The sequence below is a fragment of the Canis lupus genome, chromosome 9, assembly GCF_048164855.1.
Source record: "Canis lupus baileyi chromosome 9, mCanLup2.hap1, whole genome shotgun sequence".
Taxonomy (NCBI): Eukaryota; Metazoa; Chordata; class Mammalia; order Carnivora; family Canidae; genus Canis; species Canis lupus.
Window position 1 is genome coordinate 35039412 of NC_132846.1, and position 26744 is coordinate 35066155.

Here is a 26744-nt window from a genome sequence, read left to right on the forward strand (position 1 = left end):
AGTACTCATATTCCATCCAGGCTCAGATCCTTTGAAATAGCCGGAGCAATGTGTTTTGTTTTATTTATTCTTTGTCAAGACCTACAATATAAAGTAGACATAAAAGACACATTTTGCAGAATCAGTTCAAAGCAATTCCTCCGTAACTTGCTTACAAAAATAGCCAAAGGCGAAAAAATTTCCTTCAGAATCAGAATGATTGAAAATACGTCTCATACAGAGAAAATGACTTACTTTTGGACTGGTCCAAAAGTGTGAGACATCACCACAAAAGAAGAAATGACTTTGTCTCCAAAAAGTTCCCAGTAAAAAGATAAATGGGATGATCATGTAATGTTCTTTCTTTTCTCTTTTTGCTCTTAGGAGCTTTCTATAAGTGGTTTTCAGGCATCGTGACATGTTTTGTTTTCCTTCCATTTCTCTCTTTGTAAAAACCATTTTAAGGCACTTACCATGGCCAGCTGATGTTCATTTTATGACATTGTTCTCAGCAGTCATCTCACATGGATGAGCACTTTTCACTCAGATCAGATTCTGCTTGGTTCATCAAAAGAAAAAACTTCTTTCTTCTGTCAGACTCCAATTCTCCTGTAAATTCTATTTTTCTGGTTTTCTTTCCTCATTCTTCTTGCTTCCCATATTCTATACTGCTGCTTTTGAAAATTAATGTCTTTTCCATTGTGGACATTGTTCCCTGTCTCAAAGGTGCCAGCCTGAGAACTTTGGTCCAATCTTTTTTGATTTCAGAGTCTTGAATTCCACTGTGTTGCTGCGTGTGAGGCAGCCTTAAGGACTATGACCCAATTCCACGTGGTACAATGCATTATTCATTCATAAGCACTTTTATAGGTCCATTCTTTTGCCCAAGGCACAAATATAAGCAATTAGTTTCACCTCTTCTCCCTCTCCTCCTACCTGGGAGAAGGAAATGTGGCAGACATGAAGGGCATCTTAAGCAGATGATAAAGATACGAAACATAAAAATATTAGGAGCTAGAAACATTTTCCCCATCACAGGGAAAGAAACCAAGACAAAGATGGTAACCTCTGCCCTCTTCTTCTTTTTCCACTTCTGCCTCCAGGCCCAGAGGTAGACTTTTGACTGGAGAAATGAGGGACAAAGCAGTCAAGTTAAGGGATAAAGAGGAGACTCGGATTCTTTCTTTACTTCTTCCAGCCTTCTTCAGGAACAACCTTGAAGGTAGAAAAACTTTGAGGACTGGATGTGATATATCTGAGAAGAGCCCTTCCTCTAGAAAGCTCAGTGCAGTTGGTTCAGGGTGGAGCTTTACTTCATACACACTAGCTATTAAAATTATGAAGCATTTCCCTATCACTTGGTGTAAATCCATTATTTCAAGCTGTTACTCTAAGTCCTCTCAGTGCCATCTTCTTCCAGCCTCAACTCCCTCACCAGCTTCCCATCATCCCAAGGAAAGGGGGGCCCACTGATGTCTGGCACAGTCGGAGGTCTCCTGTGATTGGCTAGTGTAGTGCTCATGCCATCTTAAGTATTATTTTTTAAGATTTTATTTTTAGGGGCACCTAGGTGGCTCAGTCTGTTAAGCATCTGCCTTCAGCTAGGGTCATGATCCTGCAGGATTGAGCCCTGTGTGAGGGAGGGGTGTCTCTGCTCAGCGGGGAGTCTCCTTCTCCCTCTCCCTCTGCCTCTCAGGCATGTGTGCTCGCTTGCTTGCTCTGTCTCTCAAATAAATAAATAAAATATATTTTTAAAGATTTTATTTTTAAGTAATCTCTACATCCAATGTGGGGCTCGAACACACAACCTTGAGACCAAGAGTCACATGCTCTATGGACTGAGCAGCCAGGTGCCCCCATTCTAAGTATTTTTAACAGCATCCCTGGTTGAAGCAGAACAGTGGCATAATTAAGGAAGGGATATGAGATAGACCTTCTCCCCCAAAAAGCTGATGACTCTTCAGGCCAACGAGTACACAGGTGGTACTTTTTCACAAAGTGGCTCTCCCTAATAGTAGACTCTGTCTGCCTTTGAGCCTGTGCCTTGCAGAAGGAAAGAGAACTTCCTGCCTAGATTGCCTGGAGATTCTTGGCCCCTCTAGGATAAAAGAGCAAACATGTGTTCTAGAATCTAAGTGCTTAGACATATGCCTTTAGCTTTTTTTTTTTTTTTTAAGATTTTATTTATTTATTTATTCACGAGAAACACAGAGAGGAGAGAGAGAGAGAGGCAGAGACACAGGCAGAAGGAGAATCAGGCTCCACGCAGGGAGCCCGATACAGGACTCAATCCCGGGTCTCCAGGATCACGCCCTGGGCTGAAGGTGGCGCTAAACCGCTGAGCCACCCAGGCTGCCCATGTCTTTAGCTTTAAATCAAGACAGTAATAGTTCTGATATCCTAGACTTGTTGGGAGGATTAAATGAGATAATATGGAAAATACTTAGCACAGTGTCCTTAACACCCATTACATGGTCAATAAAAATGTTTCAGGTGAAACATAGTGCAGATTCAGTTGATGAGGTATTGATTTTCAGGTATAAAAGAAGGTATTTCCTGAGTTGATGGCTAATGGATTTTTTTCCCTGGAGGAACTTGCTGAGAGCAGATGCAAACCGATTGATATCCCTTTCTTCAAATTTCAAGTTTATGATGAAAAGAATAATTTTCTGGGGATAGATTTTAGAGTGGTAGTTTTGGCATAATTCTGTAGCATTTTCTTTTTTTAAAAGATTTTATTTATTTATTCATGAGAGACATAACACAGAGAGAGAGGCAGAGACATAGGCAGAGTAGGCAGAGGGAGAAGCAGGCTCCATGCAGGAAGCCCAATGTGGGACTCCATCCCAGGACTCCGGGATCACACCCTGAGCCAAAGGCAGACGCTCAACTGCTGAGACACCCAGGCGTCCCAGAAACGTTCTTAAATAGTCAGAAAACATTTTTAATTGCTGAGATTATTCTGTTGTTTAACTGATTTATTAGCATTTTATGAAAATTCACTTAACTAGAACCAATTACATTGCTTACATCGCTGAAAATAGGTTTGGACTGTAACAGTGTCTGGAGTATTACAGACATTCAATATATTTACCTTATTTAGGGATCTCAAAACACTTCATAGTTATGGAGGTGTATCTCTGCTCCAATTTCCTTATTCATTAACTGAGACACAAACTCCTAGAGACTACAAAGCCCACAAGGGAACCCATGCCTCTGGATTTGTAGTCCCAGGCTCTTCCTCTCCTGCAGAGGGCTGTCTTCAGTGGCATTATCCTGTTTCAGGGGGAGAGAACATATTTAATGGCTTCATCAAAAATTTGGCTTTACAGCTAAGCATCATAATCTACTTTGATGCCTCCTCTGTGCCCTGGGCTCATGTTCTTTTATCTGACTTGAACACTTGTCTCACCTTTCTTTGGCTGGCTAAGGATGCTTATTCATCTTCAGGACTCACCTTCACCATCACCTCAAGGAAACTGTCCTGACAGCCTAGGCTGGGCTGAGTGCCCTTCTTCAAGCGCCCAATCACACCTGGGCACACCTCTGGCATAGCACTCGGATTCAGAATAGCCATGTTTCAGGTGCCCAGGTTCCTTTTTTTCTTTTTTTTTTTTTTTTTTAGATTTTATTCATTTATTTAGTCATGAGAGACACAGAGAGAGAGAGGCAGAGACACAGGCAGAGAGAGAAGCAGGCTCCATGCAGGAAGCCTGACGTGGGACTCAATCGCGGGTCTCCAGGATCACGCCCTGAGCCAAAGGCAGATACTCAACCACTGAGCCACCCAGGCATCCCAGGTGCCCAGGTTCTAAGCCTGCCACACACATCCCACTTTGCCTCTATCACTTTCCAGGCCATATCTTCCCCAATGTATATACCCCAAACATATTCCCCCTACTAATCCATATCACTCCCCAGCTGTAGTCACCCCAGCCTGAATCCCTCCCTGTCTGAATACACCCTAGCTTGCATCTTTCCCCGTCAGACTGTATCTTCCTGCATATGTCCCTCCAGCCTATATCCCCCTGTGAAAAGAAGAACTCTAAGATAGTACCAAAGATTCTTGGCCCCCTGATATGCAAACACCTTCTCCCAGATATTCAATCAAACCCTAATTTGAGTGCTTCTGTAAAGTGATTTTGCAAATGTAATTAAGACACCCAAATCTCTTTACTTTAAAATCAGGTAGGCCCCATCTAATCACATGAGTCCTTTAAATCTGGGTCAAAAAGTTAAGTCCAGGAAGTCAGCAACATAAAGCATGACTGGGCAGATGGAGGGGGCCATGTGTCAAGGAACTAGGGTGCTCTCTAGTTGCTGAGAGTGCCCCTGCCAACAGCTAGCAAGAAAAGGGGGGTCTCAGTTCTACAACCACAAAGAATTGTATTTTCCCAACAATTATGGAAGCCAAAAGAGAAGACGAGCCTCCAGAAAAGGACACAGCCCAGCTGACATCTTGATTTTAGCCTTCTGATAGCCTGAGTGGAGAACACAGCCACTCTGAGCCTGGACTTCTGACCTACAGAACTGGGAACTAATGAACGGGTATTGTATTAAGCCACTAAATTTGTGATAATATGTTACACAGCACTAGAAAACTAACACAACCTCACCCAGCCTGTGCCCTCCCAATGCATATCCATCAGTCTATCTTCCCCCCAACACGGAATTTCCCTAGCTGTAGCTGTTCTGCAACCTTAGCCAATCACCTCCACCAGTGGGGACCTCTGACCTGCATTCCTCCCGCTTATAACTCATTCCCCAGCATGAATGCCCTCCACAAACACACAGCCTGTCACATACAACCCTCTATCAATCCAGTCACACACACACACTCACAAGTGCGCATGCACACCAGTAACACCATCCCTTTGTGCACTAGTCAAATTCAGTCTGCATTACTAGATGGAAACTTTGTCTCCTGTCCAAGACCAGTGAGCAGGACTGGGCATCCCCAAAGGAAAATGGTAGTCCCCCCTCCTTTGCCCCCTTGAGCCTCAAGCCAATCATGAGCAACCCATCCATCCTACTTCGTAGGCCCTGAGTGCTGCACTAGCTTCTCCGGTGTTCTAGAATCAGGGGGCTGCTCCAGGTGGCCAAAGACACTCCATTGCCAAAGGAAATGAACTCGGCCTACAATCCACTGGCCAAAATCCTCTCAACTCTGCCCTCTGTAAGGATCCAAAAATCTCTTTCCACCAGGAGCATTGCAGACATTCCCCCATGCTCCCCCTTTTCCCACCTCTATTCCAGGGCCAAGCATTGTTTTCTCTCCTTCTGGGCTTTTTTCAACCCACACTGTCCTACAACTTACATTTGCAAGATGATGCTTTTCTCTGTCAGGTATTCCTCCATAGTATATCTTTGTACCCAACCAGAACAACTTAGGTAGTTGGGATGAATGGCCTAAGTAGCCAACACTTAACTTCAAAAAAGCAAACATTAGGTTAAAAAGCTAGAATATCTGCATAAAAGGATAAATAACTTTATATGTAACAACCCTATGAGATACAGTTATCGCCCTTATTTCACAAATGAGGAAATCGAAGTTCAGAGAAGTAAGTTGTCAAAGGGCACACAGCAAGCAAACAGCAGAGTTGGGATACCAGCTCAGGTACTCTGGTTCCAGAGACCATCCTCTCGTCCAGTCTGCTGAACACTTGGGAGGTTTCAGGATCACTGCACTAAGTAGAGTTTTATGTGATTTATGTGACAAAGGAGAAAGAAAGAAAGCAGAGAGAACTGTGTGCTAATGTGATGCGGAAATTTTCCACAAAGTGGGTCTTGAGCTAGGACAACAGGAACATAAGGACTCAGGGTTACAAGAGTGGGGCATTCAGTTTGGGGGAATGGAATGAACCGCATAGGAGTGAGAGTGTGCATGTTCTGACACCATAACTTGTAGGGGAGAGTCATGGGAAATAAGGCAATCAGTGGAGACCAGATCGTGACTGCTGTGAATGCTGAGCCAAGGAAGTTGGCCTTACTTTCAAGGTAAGAGAGAAGCATTCTGAGCAAGTGGTTAGAGAAAGGGAAAGAGCAGCTGAATATGGTAACTGCCTGGACTTGGGAGATAAAAAGAAGAATTTAAAAAAATTATTCCCAGTTTTAGTGCTTAGGTATCCAAAATGATTTGAGTTTCCGTAATAGAAACTGACTAAATTATGTTTGGAACTGAAATTTGCCTCCTCAAATAGTGACATATAGGTCTTTCAATTCTGCTGGAATGGAAATTGCATTTGCCCTCTCCATAAAGTGATCTGGGAAAATTTTGTATGGGGCTAAACAAATGTGAAGAGTTAAAAGGATCATCAGAATTCATTCCCTATAGAAAATTTCAAAAAGTTCAGCTATGCTTTGGGCATTTTGGCAATGAGGCAGTTACCTTCAGGGTACCCCCTAAATAGGACAACTGAGGAATTCAATTTGGGGTTTCTTTCTTGCTCTATATGTATTTGAGGAGCTGAGAAGTGGGTTTCTGTTGACAATGAGATCAGGTCTAATTTGCCGGTCAATAGTTATAGACTTTAAGTTATCACTGTATACTTCCTAGCCTTTTTTTTAGTTACTTCAGTGCTTTTAGGAGTTTAGTGACTATGAATATGCCACATAAAATACATACTTTTAATTTTTTCAGCCACTGAGGGAATTAGCAATAAACAAGACCATAAAGTGCATAGGAAAAATAATTCATGCTGGTACTGGAACACGCTGTAAATACTCAAGAAACCAGGAGAGGTGACTGGTGCCCTCCAACACCACCTGCCATGGTAGAGGGAGCTGAGAGAGAAAGAGAGCAGTGGAAATCTGAAACCTCCTGTGCTATTCCCACTCGTATCCCCACCCCCCCCAACCCCCAGTGGTCCACACCTGCATGGTAAAACCAGTGCAGTTTACTTCCTAGTCTTGCCATCTGCCAGCTGCATTCCATTTGGGCAAGTTACCTTACCTCTCTGTGCCATATATACTCTAATCTCCGCCACCCCGCCTAGAAGAAGTTAAAATGATATATTACATTAAATACCACTTACCAAGTAGCTACTGCAGCATTCAAAACATTGAAGAGGGAACGCCTGGGTGGCTCAGCGGTTCATCATCTGCCTTCAGCCTGGGGTGTGATCCTGGAGTCCCGGGATCGAGTCCCACATCAGGCTCTCTGCATGGAGCCTGCTTCTCCCTCTGCCTATGTCTCTGCCTCTCTCTCTGTCTCTCTCATGAATAAATAAATAAAATCTTTAAAGCAAAACAAAAAAACATTGAAGAGGCACATAACCATTAGTTCTCTTTCCCTTCTCCTTAGTGGGCCGCAGGAAACAGTGGAGGTAATGGGATATTCCAACGGGAATCTGCAGGACAGGGGAATCACGTGAGGTCAAGTCCTGGAAAAGAGGCTGAGGCTGGGCGCCAGTGCACTTGAAGATGCACCTCCACAGCTGGACTGCAGCTTGTTGGGCTAGACCTGTGGGATGGAAATTCACGGAGAGGTAAATGGAGTCAGAAGTGAGGACCTAAGAATGGCACCAAAGAGATCAGATGGAGAAGAAAGGGAATTTAAATGGGAAGCATGCAAATTGGAGGGATTGGGAATGGGGAGAGATTGAGGAATAGACTGAAGTTTACAAAGGGCTGAAGGTGAGTGCTTTCAATAATTAAAAAAATTAAATTTAACTTTAAAAAAACTGAGCCAAGTCAGGAAAACCTTTGTCCTCAGACCAAGATTCAGGGACAGTCTCCCCTGACAAAACTAGTGACAAAAGGACAGGGGTTTGGTGACAAAACAAAAACCCAATTATCAAAACTGGGATAGAAAATGGGAGCAAGGTTGGAACTGGGTGACAAGATCAAATCCGGAGAAACAGCTGAGCCCCGGTGCTGAGTCACTGTGACCTGGTGCTGAGTCAGCAGAATACTGACCCTCTGATTGGCCCCCAGGGCAGGGTGCAAACGGAAGTCTTGAGCCCTTGCTGTGAGCCCAGCAGGAATCTAACCTTGGCTTTAAAAGGGCAAAGATCTGATGGAATCTTGCAGTCAGGGGCTCTCCAGGCAGTAGCAGAAGCCAAATTCTTTGCAGTTTTTGCCTCATACTCACCTCCCGGAGCCTATTAATATCAGTGTCCCTGCCCAACTTCAGACTGAAGGAATGAGCATCTCTGTGGGTAAGGACAAAGCATCGAATTCTGGCCAATCTGAGGCAGACTGAAATTGAAAACCCAGAGGTTTAGATTCCAAGCTTTATAAAGACCTTCTTCCTCATCTTGGTTCTGAATTTATATTCTTGTCTCTCCCCTTACTCTCTCTGAAAGTAACTAGCCTCTAATAACAATATGGGGCTCAGAATGAGGTGGGTTCACATAGTTTCTTTTCTGCTGTGATAATATATATATATAAAATAAAATATGCCATTTTAATCATTTTAAGTATAAAACCAATGGTGTTAATTGTTGTGCAACCATTACCACTGTTTTTTTTTTTTTCCTTTTTTTCACTCCTAACAGAAACTCTATAAGCATTATAAGCAATAACTCCTTGTTCTCCCTCCCCCCAGTCCCAGGTAACCTTTAAGGTACTTTCTGCCTCTATGAATTTGCCTATTCTAGATACTTTATGCAAGTGGAATCATACAGTATCTGTCCTTTTGTGACTGGCTTCCTTCACTTAGCATGTTTTCAAGGTTCATCCATGTTGCAGCATGTATCAATTTAATTTTTTTATGGCTAAAATCAATTTCCATTGTATGTATATATCATATTTTGTTTAACCACTCATCTCATTTAAAAAAAATATTTATTTATTTTAGAGAGAGTGAATGAATGGGGAGGAGCTGAGGGTGAAGGAGAAGCAGGCAATCCCACTGAGTCCAACATGGGCTCAATCTGGGACTGTAGGATCATGACTTGAGCTGAAGGCAGATGCTTAACGGACTGAACCACCCAGGCACCCCTACCCATTCATCTCTTGATAGACACATGGGTAATTTCCGCCTTTTGGCTATAGGGAATAATGCTGTAATAAACAGTAACATGTAAGTATTCGTGTAAATCACTTTTCACTTCTTTTGAGTATATACCTACAAGTGGAATTTCTGGGTCTGCGTTTACCTTTTCAAGGAACTGCCGAAATGTTTTTCACAGAGGATGCAACATTTTATATTCCCACTAACAATACATGATGGGTCCAGTTTTTCCAAATCCTCAACAATACTTTTTATTTTCCAGTTTTTTAAATTATTACCATTGTAGTAAGCATGGAGTAGCATCTCACTGTAGTTTTGATTTGCATTTCCTTAATGATTGATGCTGTTGACAATTTTTCACATGCTTACTGACCATTTGTGAACTTTCTTTGGAGAAATGCCTATTCAATCCTTTGCCCAATATTATTTTTTTAAGATTTTATTTACTTATTTGAGAGAAAGAAAGTGAGAGAAAAAGAGCATGAGAGGGGGGAGGGTTAAAGGGATAAGCAGACTCCCTGCTGAGCAGGAAGCCTGATGCAGGGCTCCATTCAGGGACTCCAGGATCATGACCTGAGCAGAAGCTTTACCACTTAATTGCTGACCCACCCAGGTGCTCCCAATTTTATTTTTTAAGTAATCTCTACACCCAACATGGGGCTTGAACTCACAACCCTGAAATCAAGAGTCACACACCCCACTGACTGAGCCAGCCAGAGGCCATCCTTTGTCCAATTTTATATTAGGTTGTCCATTTTGTTAAGTTTTAGGAGTTCCGTGTATTATCTAGATATTAAACTCTCATTAGGTGATTTGCAAATATTTTCTCTCATTCTTTAGGTTATCTTTTCATTTTCTTGATAATGTCTTTTGATGCATGAAAGTTTTTAATTTTGATGAAGTCCAATTTATCTGATTTGTTGTTGTTGCTTGTGCTTTTGGTGTTATATTAAGAATCCATTGCCAAATCCAAGGTCATGAAGATTCACCTCTATGTATTCTTCTAACATTTTTATGGGTTTTGCCTTAATATTTAGTTTGTTCACCTATAGTGAGTTAATTTTTGTATATGGTGTGAAGTAGGATGGTCAAACCTCATTCTTCCACATGTAGAAATCCACTTGTCCCAGAACCATTTGCAGAAGAATCTATTCTTTCCCCATTGAATAGAATTGGCACTTTTGTCATAAATCTATTGGCAGGCACAACTGTGTGGCTCAGTCAGTTGAGCTTTTAGACTTGAAATTTTGCCTCAGGTCATGATCTCAGGGTCATGAGATCAAGCCCCATGTTAGGCTCCGTACTTAGTAGAGTCTGCTTATGATTCTATCTCACTCTGTCCTTCCCCTTCCTCTCTCTCTCTCTCTCTCAAATAAATAATTAAATAATTAAAATCTGAGGGGATCCCTGGGTGGCTCAGCGGTTTAGCGCCTGCCTTTGGACCAGGGCGCGATCCTGGAGTCCCGGGATCCAGTCCCGTGTCGGCTTCCGGCATGGAGCCTGCCTCTCCCTCTGCCTGTGACTCTGCCTCTCTCTCTCTCTCTCTCTCTCTCTCTCTCTATTATAAATAAATAAATAAATCTTTAAAAAAATTAAAATCTGACAATTACTTTAAAAAATCAATTGGCATATTACATTTATGGGTACAGAGTTTCAATTTGTGACATCAAAAAAAATTTTTTTTTTTTTTTTTATGATAGTCACACAGAGAGAAGAGAGAGGCAGAGACACAGGCAGAGGGAGAAGCAGGCTTCATGCACCGGGAGCCCGACGCGGGACTCGATCCCGGGTCTCGAGGATCACGCCCTGGGCCAAAGGCAGGCGCCAAACCGCTGCGCCACCCAGGGATCCCCACTGCGCCACCCAGGGATCCCCAAAAGAGTTCTGAACATGGATGGTGGTGGTGGTTGCACAATGTGAATGACTTAATGTCACTGAACTAACTGTACACTTAAAAATAGTTAAGATGACACGTTTCACTACAATTTAAAAAAATCAATTGGCCATACATAAATGGGTTTTATTTCCAAGCAATCATTTCTATCTCATTGGTCTATATATCTGTCCTTTTAAGGTTTTATTTATTTATTCATGAGAGACACAGAGAGAGAGAGAAAGAGAGAGACAGAGACACAGGCAGAGGGAGAAGCAGGCTCCATGCAGGGAGCCCGAAGCAGGACTCAGGGCGGGTCTCCAGGATCAGGCCCTGGGCTGAAGGCGGAGCTAAACCGCTGAGCCTCCTGGGCTCCCCTAAAAAAATATATTTTATTTATTTATTCATGAGAGACCCAGAGAGAGGCAGAGACATAGGCAGAGGTAGAAACAAGCTCTCTGTGGGGAGCCTAATGCAGGACTCCATTCCAGGATCCCCAGATCATGCCCTGAGCCAAAAGGCAGACACTCAACCACTAGGCCACGCAGGTGCCCCTATATATCTATCCTTATGCAATTATAACACTATTTTGATTATTATAGCTTTATAATAAGTTTTGAAATCAGGAATACTCCAACCTTGTTCTTTTTCAGATTTGTTTTGGCTATTCAGGGCCTCTTGCAATTCCATATGGATATGGGGACTATTTTTTCCATTTCTGCAAAAAAACAAACAAACAAAAAAGCACTGTTGAAATTTTGATGAGATTGTGTTGAATCTGTAGTTAGCTTTGGGTAGTATTGCCATCTTAATATTAAGTCTTTCAATACATGAATACAGAATGTCTTTGCATTTATTTAGGTGCTCTTTCTGTCAGCAATGTTATTTGTAGTTTTCTGTTCATGGAAGTGCTTATATTAGAACACTTTTTTCCCTTTCTTCAATATGACACACTTTAGGTCAGATAAGAAAAAGAATGCAATGTACAAGAAGGCAATTAGTATTTCATTCATTTTCTTGGTACCCATCCATGAGAAGAAAAGACTTATAGATGACATAGAATCAAACCAGCATTTGTTGAAGATGCTTTTTGTTCTGAGTTCTAGCCCAGGTGCTGGAGGGCCCCTGATTTCCATTGACCTTAAAACAGTATAACTAGCAGATAGAAATCTAAACTGTGATGGTATAATGAGAAACTTTTGTGCAGAAAGGCTAAGGGCACACAAACAAAGCAAAGCACAATAGCGGTTGGGTTGGTAAAATGTCAAATAGGAGGTTTTGATGGTATAACTATAGAGTTGGATTTTGCCAGTCAGAAAGGGGAAGGGGGAGGACAGGTGTGTGTTTGGGATGGAGGGGGGAGAGTGAAGATAAGGTAGAAGTGCCTTTATCAACTCTGGTTAGTCAACCAGCTCATTCATTTGGACAATTGTACAAAAAATTTAAGGCACATATCTGTCGATATACTTTTGAAAAATAGGATAGATTTAAAAAGTAATACTCATGGGACAATGAGAGAAATAGAATAAAGGCTATGAAGTGGATAATAGTACATTTTATCAATGTTAATTTCCTGATTTTGATACATGCCCTATGGTTATAAAGGAGAATGTCCTTAGGAAACACTCACTGAAGTATTTAAGGGAAAGGGAGCATCATGAGTGCAACTTACTTTCAAATGGTTCAGAAAAAATAGTATATATGTATACACACAGAGAGAGAATCATAAAGAAAACTTAATGTTAAAATGCTAATAATTGGAGAATCTGAGCGAAGAAAAGTTTTTGTACTATTGCAACTTCCTTACAAGTTTGGAATTCAAAACAAACAAACAAAAAGTAATGTTGCTTCTCTACAATACAAACTGGCTCCTGAAAAAAATATGTTTACATCCAGAAAAGTATCTGAAAGGACACCCTACTACTTACCAGTACCTACTTCTTCCAAGGAATAGACTGGGTGAAGGAAAGAAGGATTTAAATTTTCTTTGTGCATTTCTGCATTGTTTGAATATTTTATTTAAAGCACATATTAATTTTGTAATTAAAAATAAAAATATGGGGCAGCTTGGGTGGCTCAGCGGTTTAGCGCCACCTTCAGCCCAGGGCATGATCCTGGAAACCCAGGATCGAGTCCCACATCAGGTTCCCTGCATGGACCCTGCTTCTCCCTCTGCCTGTGTCTCTGCCCCTCTTTCTCTTTTTCTCATGAATTAATAAATAAAATCTTAAAAAAAAATAATGTAAAAATGAAAATACAAAAGACATTAAAATGAAAAAACCTGGGGGTGATAATTAACAATAGAAGAGCACCTCTTTATTGTATAATAATAGAGAAGAAATGGTAAGAAAAGACATTTTTTAAATAAAGGAAAATACATATTTTACATATGTACATAACAATCAACAAACATGTCAACATATAAACAATTGTTGACACTTAATGAGAATGACTTTTTTGTGAGTCTTTGAGAAGCTTTTTCTTTTTTTCCTTCCAGGAACTGAGAACTTAAATCTCACCACATTGCTCTCCCAGTCCAGTGCTGCAATAGTAAGGAAAATCACAGAAACTCTTTTAATAATTTAAGAAAAAAGCTCCCATCTTCACCTTAATTACTGCCTACATTTTGCTGAAGCTAAGGTTGTTTTTGTCCAGAATGACTTCTGTAGGCTAACACACACAAAAAATTACAGTTTGTTGTAGTTTCCCAAGCCTACCCGCATGATCAAACTAAATTAAGCACTTATTAAATTCATGCACTTAAAAAAAGAGAAAAAAAGAAGTTCCATTTACTATGTGTGTGGATGAAAAAGGAAATATAAAAATGATGTCAATCAACCAATTTCCTGCCCCAAGTCCCAGAATAGAAGATCACCAAGTCATGCTTTCCCTAGGGTTATACGTGGCTTAAAATCGAAGTGGTATGGATGAAGCATCCTAAAAACCAAGTCATGGATTTGCCCCATCTTTCCAGTTTGGGAGAGGGCCAGAGGAGTTGGGTAAAATTTTAGGACCTCAGGCAGCCCGGGTGGCTCAGCGGTTTGGTGCAGCCTTCAGCCCAGGGTGTAGTCCTGGAGACCCAGGATCGAGTCCCACTCCCTATATGGAGCATGCTTCTCCCTCTGCCTGTGTCTCTGCCTCTCTCTCTTTCTCTCTCTCTCTCTCTCTCCTGTGTCTCTGCCTCTCTCTCTGATGAATAAATAAATAAAATCTTAAAAAAAGATTTTTTTTAAACCTTTAAAAAAATTTTTAAAAAATAGGCTCAGCATATAAACTCTGGACACACATATGACTTGGGTTTCTTTTTCTTCCTTAATACAAAAAGAAAAAAACCTATAGAAGAAAATCCCCAATCACAGAATGAAATCTACTTCGCTTTATAAAAAGTGTATCTCAAATTTTAATGCTCACCAATATACCTCTTAAGATATACACTATACAGTTTGGCATGCATCTATTTATTCAAAAATTATTTATTCTGTATTAGAATGATGTTGAATAAAACATATTCTTTGCCTTTAAGAACAGTAAGCTTAATAAACATTCTTTAAAATTTTAAAACAGAAAACAATAAGAAATCACCTATATATTTATATATATATGTATATATATATATTACCTTAACAATTAGATAATACATTCTTTGAGGCAAGTTTGCTCAATAGAAAACAAAAAATAATAGAAATTACTCTCAAAGAATTGTATTGGTGACAATAAAGTCAACTTACATCAAATTAATTGTATTATTTATCTAACCATTTATATTTTGTTCTCTCCTGAGATCACTTTATTTTAACAGCATTTAATTTGCATTAAGATATATTCTGGGGACACCTGGGTGGCTCAGTGGTTGAGTGTCTGCCTTTAGCCCGGGGTGTGATCCTGGAGTCCGGGATCGAGTCCCATATCGGGCTCCCTGCATGGAGCCTGCTTTTCTCTCTGCCGATGTCTCTCTCTGCCGATGTCCCTCTTTTTCTCTCTGTGTCTCATGAATAAATAAATAAAATATTTTAAAAAAAAGATCTATTCTGAACCAGGGGATCCCTGGGTGGCTCAGCAGTTTAGCGCCTGTCTTAGGCCCAGGGCATGATCCTGGAGTCCTGGGATTGAGTCCCATGTGGGGCGCCCTGCAGGAACCTTCTCCCTCTGCCTGTGTCTCTGCCTCTCTCTCTCTCTGTGTGTCTCTCATGAAAAAATAAATAAAATCTTAAAAAACAAAAAAAAAAAGATGGTTTTTGAACCAGAATAAACACTGGGAAAAGAATGTCTTCATTGAAATATCGCAAAGCAATAGGAACAAGTTCTGAGAAATTACAGCAAAAGGAAGCCCATGTGTTTATTTTCCTCTAGTTAGATCTTGACTGAGATCTAGAAGTAACATTTTTAAGAATCCTAACTATATGAGATGAACAACTAAATTTTTTTAAAAGCTGGATCTCTGTATTCTTTCTTGCCAAAAATATATCTCAGGTAGATCAGAAATTTAAACATAAATATATGACACCAGGGCAGCCCGGGTGGCTCAGCGGTTGAGCGCCTGCCTTCAGTCCAGGGCCTGATCCTGGAGACCCGGGATCGAGTCCCACGTCGGGCTCCCTGCATGGGGCCTGCTTCTCCCTCTGCCTGTGTCTCTGCCTCTCTCTCATGAATAAATAAATAAAATCTTTAAAAATATATATATATGACACTATAAATGTACCAGAAAAAAAAGGTAAAATTTTTTATAGTCTTGCATCTTAGAAGTGTTTTCTAAATATGACAGCTATTTCAGAAGCCATAAATAAATGATAAAATATTTCCTATAAAAAATTTAAATTCTAAAGGGTAAACATTATTCTAAATAGAGTTGAAAGAAGAACAAGGAAGAATATGCCCAACAAATATGACATAAAAGACTTATTTAATAAATGAAGAACTGTTATAAAAATAAAAGCAGATGAAATCAAGGAGGGACTGGAAGATGGGGAGTCTATTTCCATTGCTTGCCCTCTAGTCTTTGATAAGGACAACTGACTTTTTCTACAACCTTAGGTAAAGCAGTGTGCAATCACTATTTCAAAGCAAGGCCCTTAGCTTTATTTAATCTTTCCAACAAAGTTGCTTATCTTAAGCTTTTCCTATACAGGAATTCCGGTGTTGCCACTAATAAAAAGGCTATCAACTCTATGGAATAATGGACAAAGAATATAAGCAATCTAAAATAACCCCATGTAAAGGTATTTAGCCCCACTTATAGTTACAGAAAGTTACACTAAAATAATAACACAATAACTTTTCCAGCTATCAAATGAGCAAAGAACAGAATGATTGACGATACCCTGTGCTTGAGGAAGTGAAGAAATGAGTACTCTAATTTACTGTTGGTGGGAATGTAAATCAAGTACAAATTTGGGAGCTGCATTATAGGTAAAGAATATATACATATATTTATATTCTTTGACCTAGCAGTTCCACTTCTAAGAATTGATCCTATAGATACATTTGCCCAAGTACCAAAGATTATATGTATTTTTTTCAAGGATGTTCACTGTAGCTTTGGATAATAGTAGAAAACTAAAAATAACCTAGGTTTACCAAAAGGATTCTGTTAAAAAAAAAAAATCCATGGAACATTGTTAAAACTATAGCTACTAAAGAGAGGCGAGAGTATATATACAGACTTAGATATCCAAAGTATTTTAAGTGAAAAAATACTTTTAGGAACAATGATCACATTTGTGTAAAACACTGTGTGTGTGGTGGGGGGAGAAGGCACATTTTAATTGATATACTTTTATACAATATGAATGTTTCACCACAAGAACTTAATAAAAAGTGTTTTTATTCTATGTACTTAAAATGCTTGAATATTATTTAAAACTACAAAACAGGGATCCCTGGGTGGCGCAGCGGTTTGGCGCCTGCCTTTGACCCAGGGCACGATCCTGGAGACCCGGGATCGAATCCCACGTGGGGCTCCCGGTGCATGGAGCCTGCTTCTCCCTCTGCCTGTGTCTCTGCCTCTCACTCTCTCTCTCTCTGTGACTATCATAAATAAATAAAAATTTATAAAAAAAAAAAAACTACAAAACATGTTTGAAGTTTTCCAAAAAAATTAAATTATACTTGGAGGAAGAAACGTTGTTTTTTATGTCAAAGGAAAACATCTGCCAACTTTAGTTTGACACTTTTTCATGTCCTGTTTACCAAACTAGAAACAAACACTGAATCATAATTAACTGATATAATTGGAAAGAAGTGCTACCCCAGGATGTCACCACTGCACAGTGGTGTACATTGATGGGAAAGTGCAAAAGAAGACTGCAGCCAGGAAGAAGTGGGTAGCATTTTAAGAAAGAAGAAAGAAAGAAAGAAAGAAAGAAAGAAAGAAAGAAAGAAAGAAAGAAAGAAAGAAAGAAAGAAAGAAAGAAAGAAAGAAAGAAAGAAGGAAGGAAGGAAGGAAGGAAGGAAGGAAGGAAGGAAGGAAGGAAGGAAGGAAGGAAGGAAGGAAAAGAAAGAAAGAAAGAAAGAAAGGAAGGAAGGAAGGAAGGAAAGAAGGAAGGAAGAAAGAAAGAGAGAGAGAGAGAGAGAGAAAGAAAGAAAGAAAGAAAGAAAGAAAGAAAGAAAGAAAGAAAGAAAGAAAGGAAGGAAGGAAGAAGTAGCATTCATCAACATAAAACCCATTGAAATAACCCACTTCTTTTTTTAAATATATTTATTTATTTATCTTTAAGTAATCTCTACATCCAACGTGGGGCTCAAACTTAGAATCCTAGAGATCAAGAGTTTTATGCTCCACCAACTAAGTCAGCCAGGCACCCCTGAAATGACCCATTTCTTGTTAGTTTTCTTACTGATTTCGTTTTCTCATATGCAAGAGGAAGTAATAATCCCCAAATCAAAGTAATTATGTCTGGGAAATCTGAAACTATATGCTGTCTGTTTTTTATAAGCAATAAAGTCACATTAAAGTTCAGAACAAATAAACAATCAAGGGAACTTGCTCTCTTTGAGTTTACTAGGTTAAACCTTCATGCAATTTTCATCTCTGTAGACATTTTATGTACTACACAGTAGTCCATTAGAGCAACAAGTCTGGACCTCTCCTCTGAAAATAAGTTGGCTTGGCTTGTCGATCTTTTAAAAATGAAGGGAAAAGGGGATCCCTGGGTGGCGCAGCGGTTTGGCGCCTGCCTTTGGCCCAGGGCGCGATCCTGGAGATCCGGGATCGAATCCCACATCAGGCTCCCAGTGCATGGAGCCTGCTTCTCCCTCGGAAAAAATTACAGTCTCTATTTTATTCATTCATTATATCCTTCCTTCCTTCATTATCCTATGCATCATTGATTGATTTTTTTTTTTTTTAAATCCATCTAGTGAATACTTTGTATGTTCAGCTCTGGGAATACAAAGTTAAAACACCATCCTCAGATGCAAAGATTTTGCAATCCAAAGGTAGTTAAGCAAGAAAAAGACAATGTAATACTTTGATACTAACCAAAGACTAAACGAGCCCAAAGAAGGGGTACCTAGTATAACTTGGAAGGCCAAGGAAGAATCCCTGGCAAAGGGACTGTCTGAACTAAATCCTGAAGGATGAAGGCAGTCCAGAGAGGGAGCAGTGTACAAAGTCATAGCAGTGAATGGAAAAAACACAACACATTTAGGGAACTGCTCATAGTTCAGTATGGTTGGCATAGTTCTAAGTTAGGAATGGTGCAATGACAAAGCCAGGGAAAGATGAGCAGGGATCAAGTACTAAGGGATTTTGTCTGCCATACAAACTAATCTGGAATTCATCCTAATGATTATGGGTTTTAAGCAAGAAGATATGATCAGAGTTGGGGTTTAGAAAAATCTCCTGGGCAGCAGTGTGAGGAAATAAAACTAAGTAGGAAATGTGAAGGGACAGAACAATATTTAAGGCAGGAAAATTAGTAAAGAAGCAGTTCCAATAACATAGAAAAGAAATGATGAGAACATATCAAACATAAAAACATGATGGTTTTTAGAGAACATATCAAATGGCAGATGAGGACACTGGGCCTTTGGTTGGGCCCTGAGGCCCTGGGAAGGACTCCAGAGTAGGTGGCTGGGGCAGTTTACAGAAGGCTTTGGCAGTGATGACCAGGCCCTTGGAAGCTTAAGACAGCCTGGTAGTTGGTATTCAAGCTGCTCAAGATGTGGAGGTTACATCCCTGGAGGAGATTTCTTTTCCTTGTCCACCAAGGAGTCTGCGACATTTTTAATTTTTTGATTTTATGCATGTTGTAGTATGTATCAGTACTTTATTCCTTTTTAAAAAATATTTTATTTATTTATTTATTCATGAGAGACACAGAGAGAGAGGCAGAGACATAGGCATAGGGAGAAGCAGGCTCCCCGAGGGAGGAGCCCCATGTGGGGTTTGATCCCCCAGACCCAAGGACCAGGCCCTGAGCCAAAACCAGACACTCAACCACTGAGCTACCCAGGCATCCCAGTACTTTATTCCTTTTTATTGCTGAGTATACTCCGTTGTATCACAGTACCACACTTTGCTTATCTACTCACCAGTTGATGGATATATGTCACTTAGCTTTTGTTGGTTTGGTTTTAACTTTTTAAAAAATGTAAGTATAGGTGACATGTCACTTGGCCTTTACTTCCACTTTTGCCTCTGAATGACACAGCATAATAAACTGACACTTTTCTCTCTGTGCTATCAATATGCCTATTGACAACTTCGGACAGTCTGGTGTATCATTTCCTCTAGGGGTGTGAAGCTAGGCTTTGCCAATTTTTTTTGGTGGAGGATTAAGTGATTTCTTGGTGATTGGTGAGAATAAAGACATTATAATTAGACCCACTCACTAGATCAGTGCATCATAAATATTTCCAAGCCATATACAACTTTGACAGGACATATACCTGCCACATGCCACAAAAAATGTACTCACACAACCCCAAGTTGTTGCCACTACAAAACAACAGTGCCACAAAACAGTAACAATGACAATGATGACCACCACAATAAACCTCCCAGTAAATAATGAGAAGAATGATGCTACTTTAGGGTCACCCAATGAGAAAAATTACATCAAAGTATCAAATGCCAAAATGAGAATAAAAATGTTATCCTGATGTAAATACTATCTGTATGCACTGATGCCTATGGACAATAAACAACCCTCTCAGTACATACTTTGAGAACTGTATGTATACCCTCAATGGTGTACTTGAAGGTAAGAACTATCATAAAATGAATATATGTCCCAAGATGTGATTTAATTTTGTATTTTTTGGGGTTTTTTTTTATTTTACTTTTTAATATGCAAAAGTAGATAAAGCAATGTTAAAAAGAAACCCAAATAGCCATTACACAGGCCCCAAAACCATCAACCCATGGCCTGTCCGCCCCACCCATAAATTAAATCTGCCCTTCTTCATATTATTTTGTAGCAAATCTCAGGCATCATATAATTTTACCCATAAATATTTAATCACACAAGTCCACAAGAGAATTCTTTTGTTAATAGCATAACCACAATACCACGATCACATCTCAAATATTTTAACAATAATTGCTTCATATACAATTTCCAGTTATTGTTTCTGTTGTTTGAACTTATAACTTCAAGCAATAAGCCCAGATGGCAAAATAAGCTCTGTCAGATAAGGACCTGGATAAGAGAAGCTCTGCGCGTGTCCTGATAGAACACACATGGTAGTGTTTCTTCTCTTTGCCAAGTGATCCTGTTGGGCTGGGGTTTAAGGAACTGAAGGGAATGCAAAAATAAGCTCATGAAAACGTATGCCATATGGACGTTAAAGGATTACTCTCCCCCTTTGGTTATGAAATGACTAACTATTTTCAGCTAAAATGTGTGGGATCTTTTTCAAAAAACGGAGTATCTTTCCCTCACCGAGCATATTGATTAGAGACATAATCTAGACTGTCTGGGAATAGTTTCTCTGTAGCTGAACAAATCACACCCCTCAATGCACTGTTTAATTTTAGATGCATCTTGTCACATTTATTTAAATGTTTTGGCTCTGGATTTTTTTCCCTTTAGGCATGACTGATGTCCACATTTATAATTTAGCTGTCATCTTTCTCAAAGGCAGTGTGGGGCAATAGAAAAAGCAATTCTAGGTTTTGTCACATACAAGTTGAATGAACGTATACAAGTTACTTAACCTCTCTGAGCAAGAATTATTTTTCATTTGTTGACTAATGAGGATTTGTGAGGATCAAATGAGATAACGGATTTAGCACTGTGCCTGCATACAGTAGATAATCAAAAAATCATAGCTATTGTTAATAAAAGAGGATTTTTCTATAATAAAAATGTATAATTTATCAAAAGTTCCCCCCAAATAGCTCTTTAATCAGCATTATTAATTCTTACTGATGCCTAAACAAAACCATAATGCTATTATGCATGATCAGTTACTTAAGGAATAATGTTCCTTTCATCCCTGCCTTGAATGTAAACAAGTACTTAGAGTAACATAACTGTAACAAATAGACACTGTTAAGTCATTCTATTGTAAACCAATTTTTAAAAAATCAGGTCTATGTGCAATCATTTCTGTGTATTTTATATTCTCAGAATAAAATATCAAACTTTTCTGTTGGAAACTAACAGGAAAAAATGAGAAAAAAAAAAACAAGAAAAGTTTCATTCTCTCATTTTAGCAACAATACAAAAAACTCCAAGTCATTAGGCTCTTTCCAACCCTAACACTGACTTGAGGTAAAAAATATGAGGAAACCAGAAAACTTCTATTTCTGTTCTTCCATGTGTAGGTTAGGCATGAGATAATTTATAGTAGAATATTAATAAAATAGGATGCTAGTTCAGCAAACAAATATATGCCCAATGTATGGTCATTAAAACCTTTATTATGGGATGCCTGGGTGGCTCAGTGGTTGAGCGTCTGCCTTCGGTTCAGGTTGTGATCCCGGGATCCAGGACCGAGTCCCGCATCGGGCTCCCTGCGAGGAGCCTGCTTCTCCCTTTGCCTGTGTCTCTGCTTCTCTCTCTCAGTCTATGTCTCTCATGAATAAATAAATAAATCTTTTTTAAAAAAACCTTTATTAAATATTTTAGTCAATTTTCTCTGCCTTTACAAGTTTAAATATTCTGTGAGAATGGATTCTGTAATTGATAGATCCTGCCATACCTCATAGTTAGCAATAAATTTTCATTATGTAGCTCTACAAAAATGAAGAGTGCGATAAATCAACTCAAATATGCCCTGACCTTAGGACAGTTCCTGGTAGTATTCTCTAGTGAATTACTTCTCTTTCCCAAAAGGGGACACACCACCATAGTTCCAGCTCATTGTGAACTCTGCTTCATTTTTTGAAGCTTTATTACAATGTGTCATGAGCATTCATGAAACATGGCATGAAATATTCACTGAGAGATCAGCTCCAAAAGCACCACTGTGGTCAATCATGCAAGATGGATAGCTACGTACAAAATCTAAAGCAATTTCACATTTGCCTTGCCAACTGGCTACAAGGTGAGTTGGGAGCTGTTTAGGTGGTCATCTTTCCACGCCATTGTCATCCATTCAAAAAACTACCAAAGTTGGGACGACTGGGTGGCTCAGTCAGTTAACTGTCCAACTCTTGATTTTGTCTCAGATCATGATCTCAGGGTCGTGGAATCAAGCTCTGCACTCAGCATAGTCTGCTCGAGATTCTCTCTCCCACACCCTCTGCACTCCCACCCTCTCTCTCTCTTTCCCCCCCTAAACAAACAAACAACGCCCACCCCCCACCAAACTACCAGAGCCTTCTCCATACTCAGTGTTAACTAGATACTGCTCTGCAAAATCCCTGCTCTCAGAAAGAAGGCGCAGTAAATAAGGGACTTTTAGTAATAAGTGTTAGTTACTTATTAATTATTAATTCAGAACCTACTATAGCCAGATGATCTGTTAGGTACTAGGGACACAACAGCAATCTAAACAAACAAAAATATTTTAATGTGCTATAATGTGCACAGAATGCCATGGAGGCCCAGATAAAGAAGATCTAGACAGACTGAGAAACCAGGGGTCAGGGAAAGCTTTGCAGAGTAGGTGATACTTCAGCAAAGTTTGGAAAGACAAAGACCAAAGATGCTAGATAAGAAAGGCATTCTAGGCACAATATGGGAAGGGTGAAGCAGCAAGATATGTTTGGAAAACTTCTGGTAGGTAGTTGGATATAGTTTGATATAGCTTCTGCTTTATCCGAAAACTGCAGAACATCATTGAAAGATTGCAAGCAAAGAGTGTTATGATTGTATTTGCATTTTAGAGTGCTTGCTCCGCCTGCAGTACAGACAACTGTGGAGAGGACAGAGACCAATTAAGCAGATATTGTTATAATCCTGATTGCAAAATAGGAATGGAATAGATAAAGTTTATACTATATTATAAAACTTTGCAACTGATTAGGATAGGAAAAGATTGAATGAGGGGCTAGGCAACCTCTAAATCTCTAGCTATAAAGGCAACAACTGGAGTCACTGGTTCTAATGAAAACTTCATCAATCACACTGAAGAGTTGTTTTTTTTTTTTAAAGATTTTATTTATTTATTCATGAGAGACGGGGGGGCGGGGGTAGAGACACAGGCAGAGGGAGAAGCAGGCTCCATGCAGGGAGCCCCATGCAAGACTTGATTCCAGGTCTCCAGGATCAAGCCCTGGGCTGAAGGCAGCGCTAAACTACTGAGCCACCTGGGTTGCCCTACACTGAAGAGTTTTTACAGTGCATTCAAGAAACCTAAGATTAGGTCACCTTCCCAGCCACTCTGGACCCAACATTGGTCTCTTAAGTTAAAGAAAGTGAGTTATTCCTGAACTAGGTAATTGTTAGCTTTGATGAGGATTTTGATGACTAAGAGTGAATGGTTTATCAATGTGGATTCAAGAGCTAGTTATTATCTCCATTTTGCTGACATAACCTGCAGAAGTAATTGAAAAATAAAGGTACCTTATGACAGCTGCAATTCTTTTTTTTTTTTTTTAAGATTTTATTTATTTATTTGACAGAGAGAGCACATGATGGGGGAGTGGCAAGCAGAGGAAGAAGCAGGCTCCCCACTGAGGAGAGAAACTGACATGGGGCTCTGGGGTTCGATCCCAGGACCCTAGATCATGACCTGAGCCGAAGGCAGATGCTTAACTGACTGAGCCACCCAGGCACCCCCAACAGCTGTAATTCTGATTAAGTCTTGTACATTAGAAAAACCTAATTCGGAGGCACTAATATAATTAGAACTATAAAGCCCTTCTGACCATGTAACTTCAGTTGATTATATCAGACATTAAATATTTTTCTAACATAGTGTCTGAAAAAAAGAGCTCTAAATTATGATCAATGCCTTATTACATTTTTATTGTTAGTAAACATAAACTTTTGTCTTCTCCCACATGGGGAACATTTTAAAGGTAATTTACTGCATGTATATTATTATTTCTTAATTAACAGTCATCATTTTTCTCATGGACTCACAATACCTTGTAAATTGGTTTCTCACCACCAATCTCAATCCCCTCCATTTCACCCTGGTCTGTCCCACTTTAAAAGAAGTGAACACAGGAGCACCAGGGTGGCTCTGTCAGCTGAGCGTCCCACTCATGATTTCAGCTCAGGTCATGATCCAAGGTCCTAAGATCTAGTCCTGCATTGAGCTCCCAGCTCATATAGAAAAAAAAGAAGTGAACACAAATTGATCAAACTGAACACAAATTTGGTATCGTCTTTCCCTTGCTTAACATATTTTGAATGGTGACTAATAATTACAGCATAAAGTCCAAACTCCCCAGCATATCAGTAAGGGGCTTAATGACTTGGACCCACCACTTCTTTCCAGTTGAAAGCGACCCCTCTAGCCTTACCAAATTTCTTATAAACTCTTGCCACATGCAGTTGTCTCGACCTGGAATGCCCCTTCTGTCGCTCAACTGGAAAACTGCCACTGGGTTTCTAGATAGGTCATGTGTTGTGTTCCACCTTCCTTGTAAAAATTTCAGGTTAACCCTCAGTCTCTGCCTTTAAAGTACCATGTTCATCCAAGCATTAGCCTTTATCAACAGTTTTAAAAGTTTGTCTGTAAATGTGACTATAAGCTCCTGAAGCTAGTAATTTTGTTTTATATTTGTACTTCCAGTGCCTAACAAAGCACAGCCTGAATTCAAGAATGGATGAATGGATACCTCCCTGAAGCAGCTGCAAATATTCTGTTGGCAATTGATTGGTTCCCTTCCTCTGTTCTCCTTTAATACTTTCTCTATATTTCCAGAATAGTACTTACCACTTTATATGTCCATCTCCCTGGTATAGTCTGTGAGTAGAGGCCATTATTTCCTTTTCTTATAGTTTCTGAATCTGACATATAATATGCCCTCAATAAATAAAGGAATGAAAAGGGATCCCTGGGTGGCGCAGCGGTTTGGCGCCTGCCTTTGGCCCAGGGCGCGATCCTGGAGACCCAGGATCGAATCCCACGTCAGGCTCCCGGTGCATGGAGCCTGCTTCTCCCTCTGCCTGTGTCTCTGCCTCTCTCTCTCTCTCTCTCTGTGACTATCCTAAATAAATAAATAAAATATTTAAAAAAAAAAAAAAAACCTCTACACTTTAAAAAAAAAAAAAAAAAAAAATAAAGGAATGAAAAACTTGAAAGTATGCTTCTCAAACTTGTGGGTGGCACTATATCTAATATGTTTAATGCCAGACTTTTGATTAAAAAAGACCTGGATTTTTGTTTTTAATGATATGGAAACACTGGAAAGATGGACCAAAACTAGCCAAATTAAAGCTAATAGAAAGAGGTATAAAGCTCCACATTTCAGTATACGTTAGGTTTTGATTTCCAAGGTGAGAGAGAACTGAATCAATTGTATGATGTGACCGAAAATAAAATACAGAAACTCACTGTTAGAAACTAATCAGTCACAGTAGCTGGAGCAAGAGAGTTGAGCCTTGTCATACTATGAACTTTTCATACATATATTGGATGTTGTATAATGTATGGGCCACATTAACAAAATAGAAAAATTCCAGAAGTGGGTAAATGGACTCATAAGTGGCCTGAAAACTATGAAACGAAGAACAGTTAGAAGAATAGGAATGCCTGGTTTGGGAAAAAAGAAGCAGGGAGAGCAGAGGAGACAATGTAGTGTTAGCTCAAAGGATGAAGATCCCAGTTCAACCTACTTTTGATTATTAGTGCCTGTACACTGAGGCCCGCGTTTAATGGAGTTACCTGAGATCAGCTGGCTAATAGAGCTAGGACTTAACTCTGGTCCATTATACCAAGCTGCTGGAAGAGTTGGACTCTCCCTCCCTTCTTCTCTCCCTCTCTTCATCCCTCCCTCTCTTCCTTTATTCTTTTCTGTCTTTCTTTTTAAAGACTTACATTTGTTTATTTTGAGAGGGGGACTGTAGAGGGAGAGGGAGAGGGAGAGGGAGTCTTAAGTGGACGCCACACTGAGCATGGAGCCTGAGGCAGGACTTGATCTCATGACTCTGAGATCATGACCTGAGGTGAAACCAAGAGTCAGACGTTTAACCAACTGTGCCACTTAGGCACCCCAAGTTGGGCTTCTTTAAAATGATTATCCTTGGGATCCCTGGGTGGCTCAGCGGTTTAGCGCCGCCTTCGGCCCGGGGAGTGATCCTGGAGGCCTGGGATCGAGTCCCGCGTCGGGTTCCCTGCATGGAGCCTGCTTCTCTCTCTCTCCCTCTGTGTCTCTCATGAATGAATAAATAAAATTAAACAACAACCCCCCCCCCCAAAAAAAAGCCCCACCTTGTGAAGTAGAAGTTAACAGATAAGAAAATGGACAAGAAGTATTAGAAACTTGACAGAAGGTGGTTGAAGAAAACAGAATTTGAACCCGAGTGAAGGGTTCATCTACTCTCACCCTGTTAAGCAAAATGCTTCATCCTTTCCCACTCTGCCTTCCTT

The 26744-nt window shown here is 39.9% G+C and overlaps 1 protein-coding gene and 1 long non-coding RNA gene across 4 annotated transcripts in view; one reads left to right on the forward strand and one right to left on the reverse strand.

Moving 5' to 3' along the window:
- Nucleotides 1–26744, reverse strand: part of ARMH4 (armadillo like helical domain containing 4) — a 162710-nt gene that overhangs the window by 135210 nt on the left and 756 nt on the right. The window contains exons 2-5 of one of the 3 annotated variants that reach the window (XM_072838724.1): nt 11447–11526; nt 8072–8178; nt 7014–7441; nt 3074–3255 (exon numbers count right to left, since the gene is read on the reverse strand). The gene's annotated coding sequence lies outside the window, so the exon portion shown is untranslated. The remainder of the gene's footprint in view (nt 1–3073; nt 3256–7013; nt 7442–8071; nt 8179–11446; nt 11527–26744) is intronic. The other 2 variants (XM_072838725.1, XM_072838727.1) reach the window with 2 other exon arrangements.
- Nucleotides 7933–25202, forward strand: LOC140640019 (uncharacterized). The gene is made up of 2 exons (XR_012036676.1): nt 7933–8138; nt 24945–25202. It is a non-coding gene; the product is annotated as an uncharacterized lncRNA (long non-coding RNA).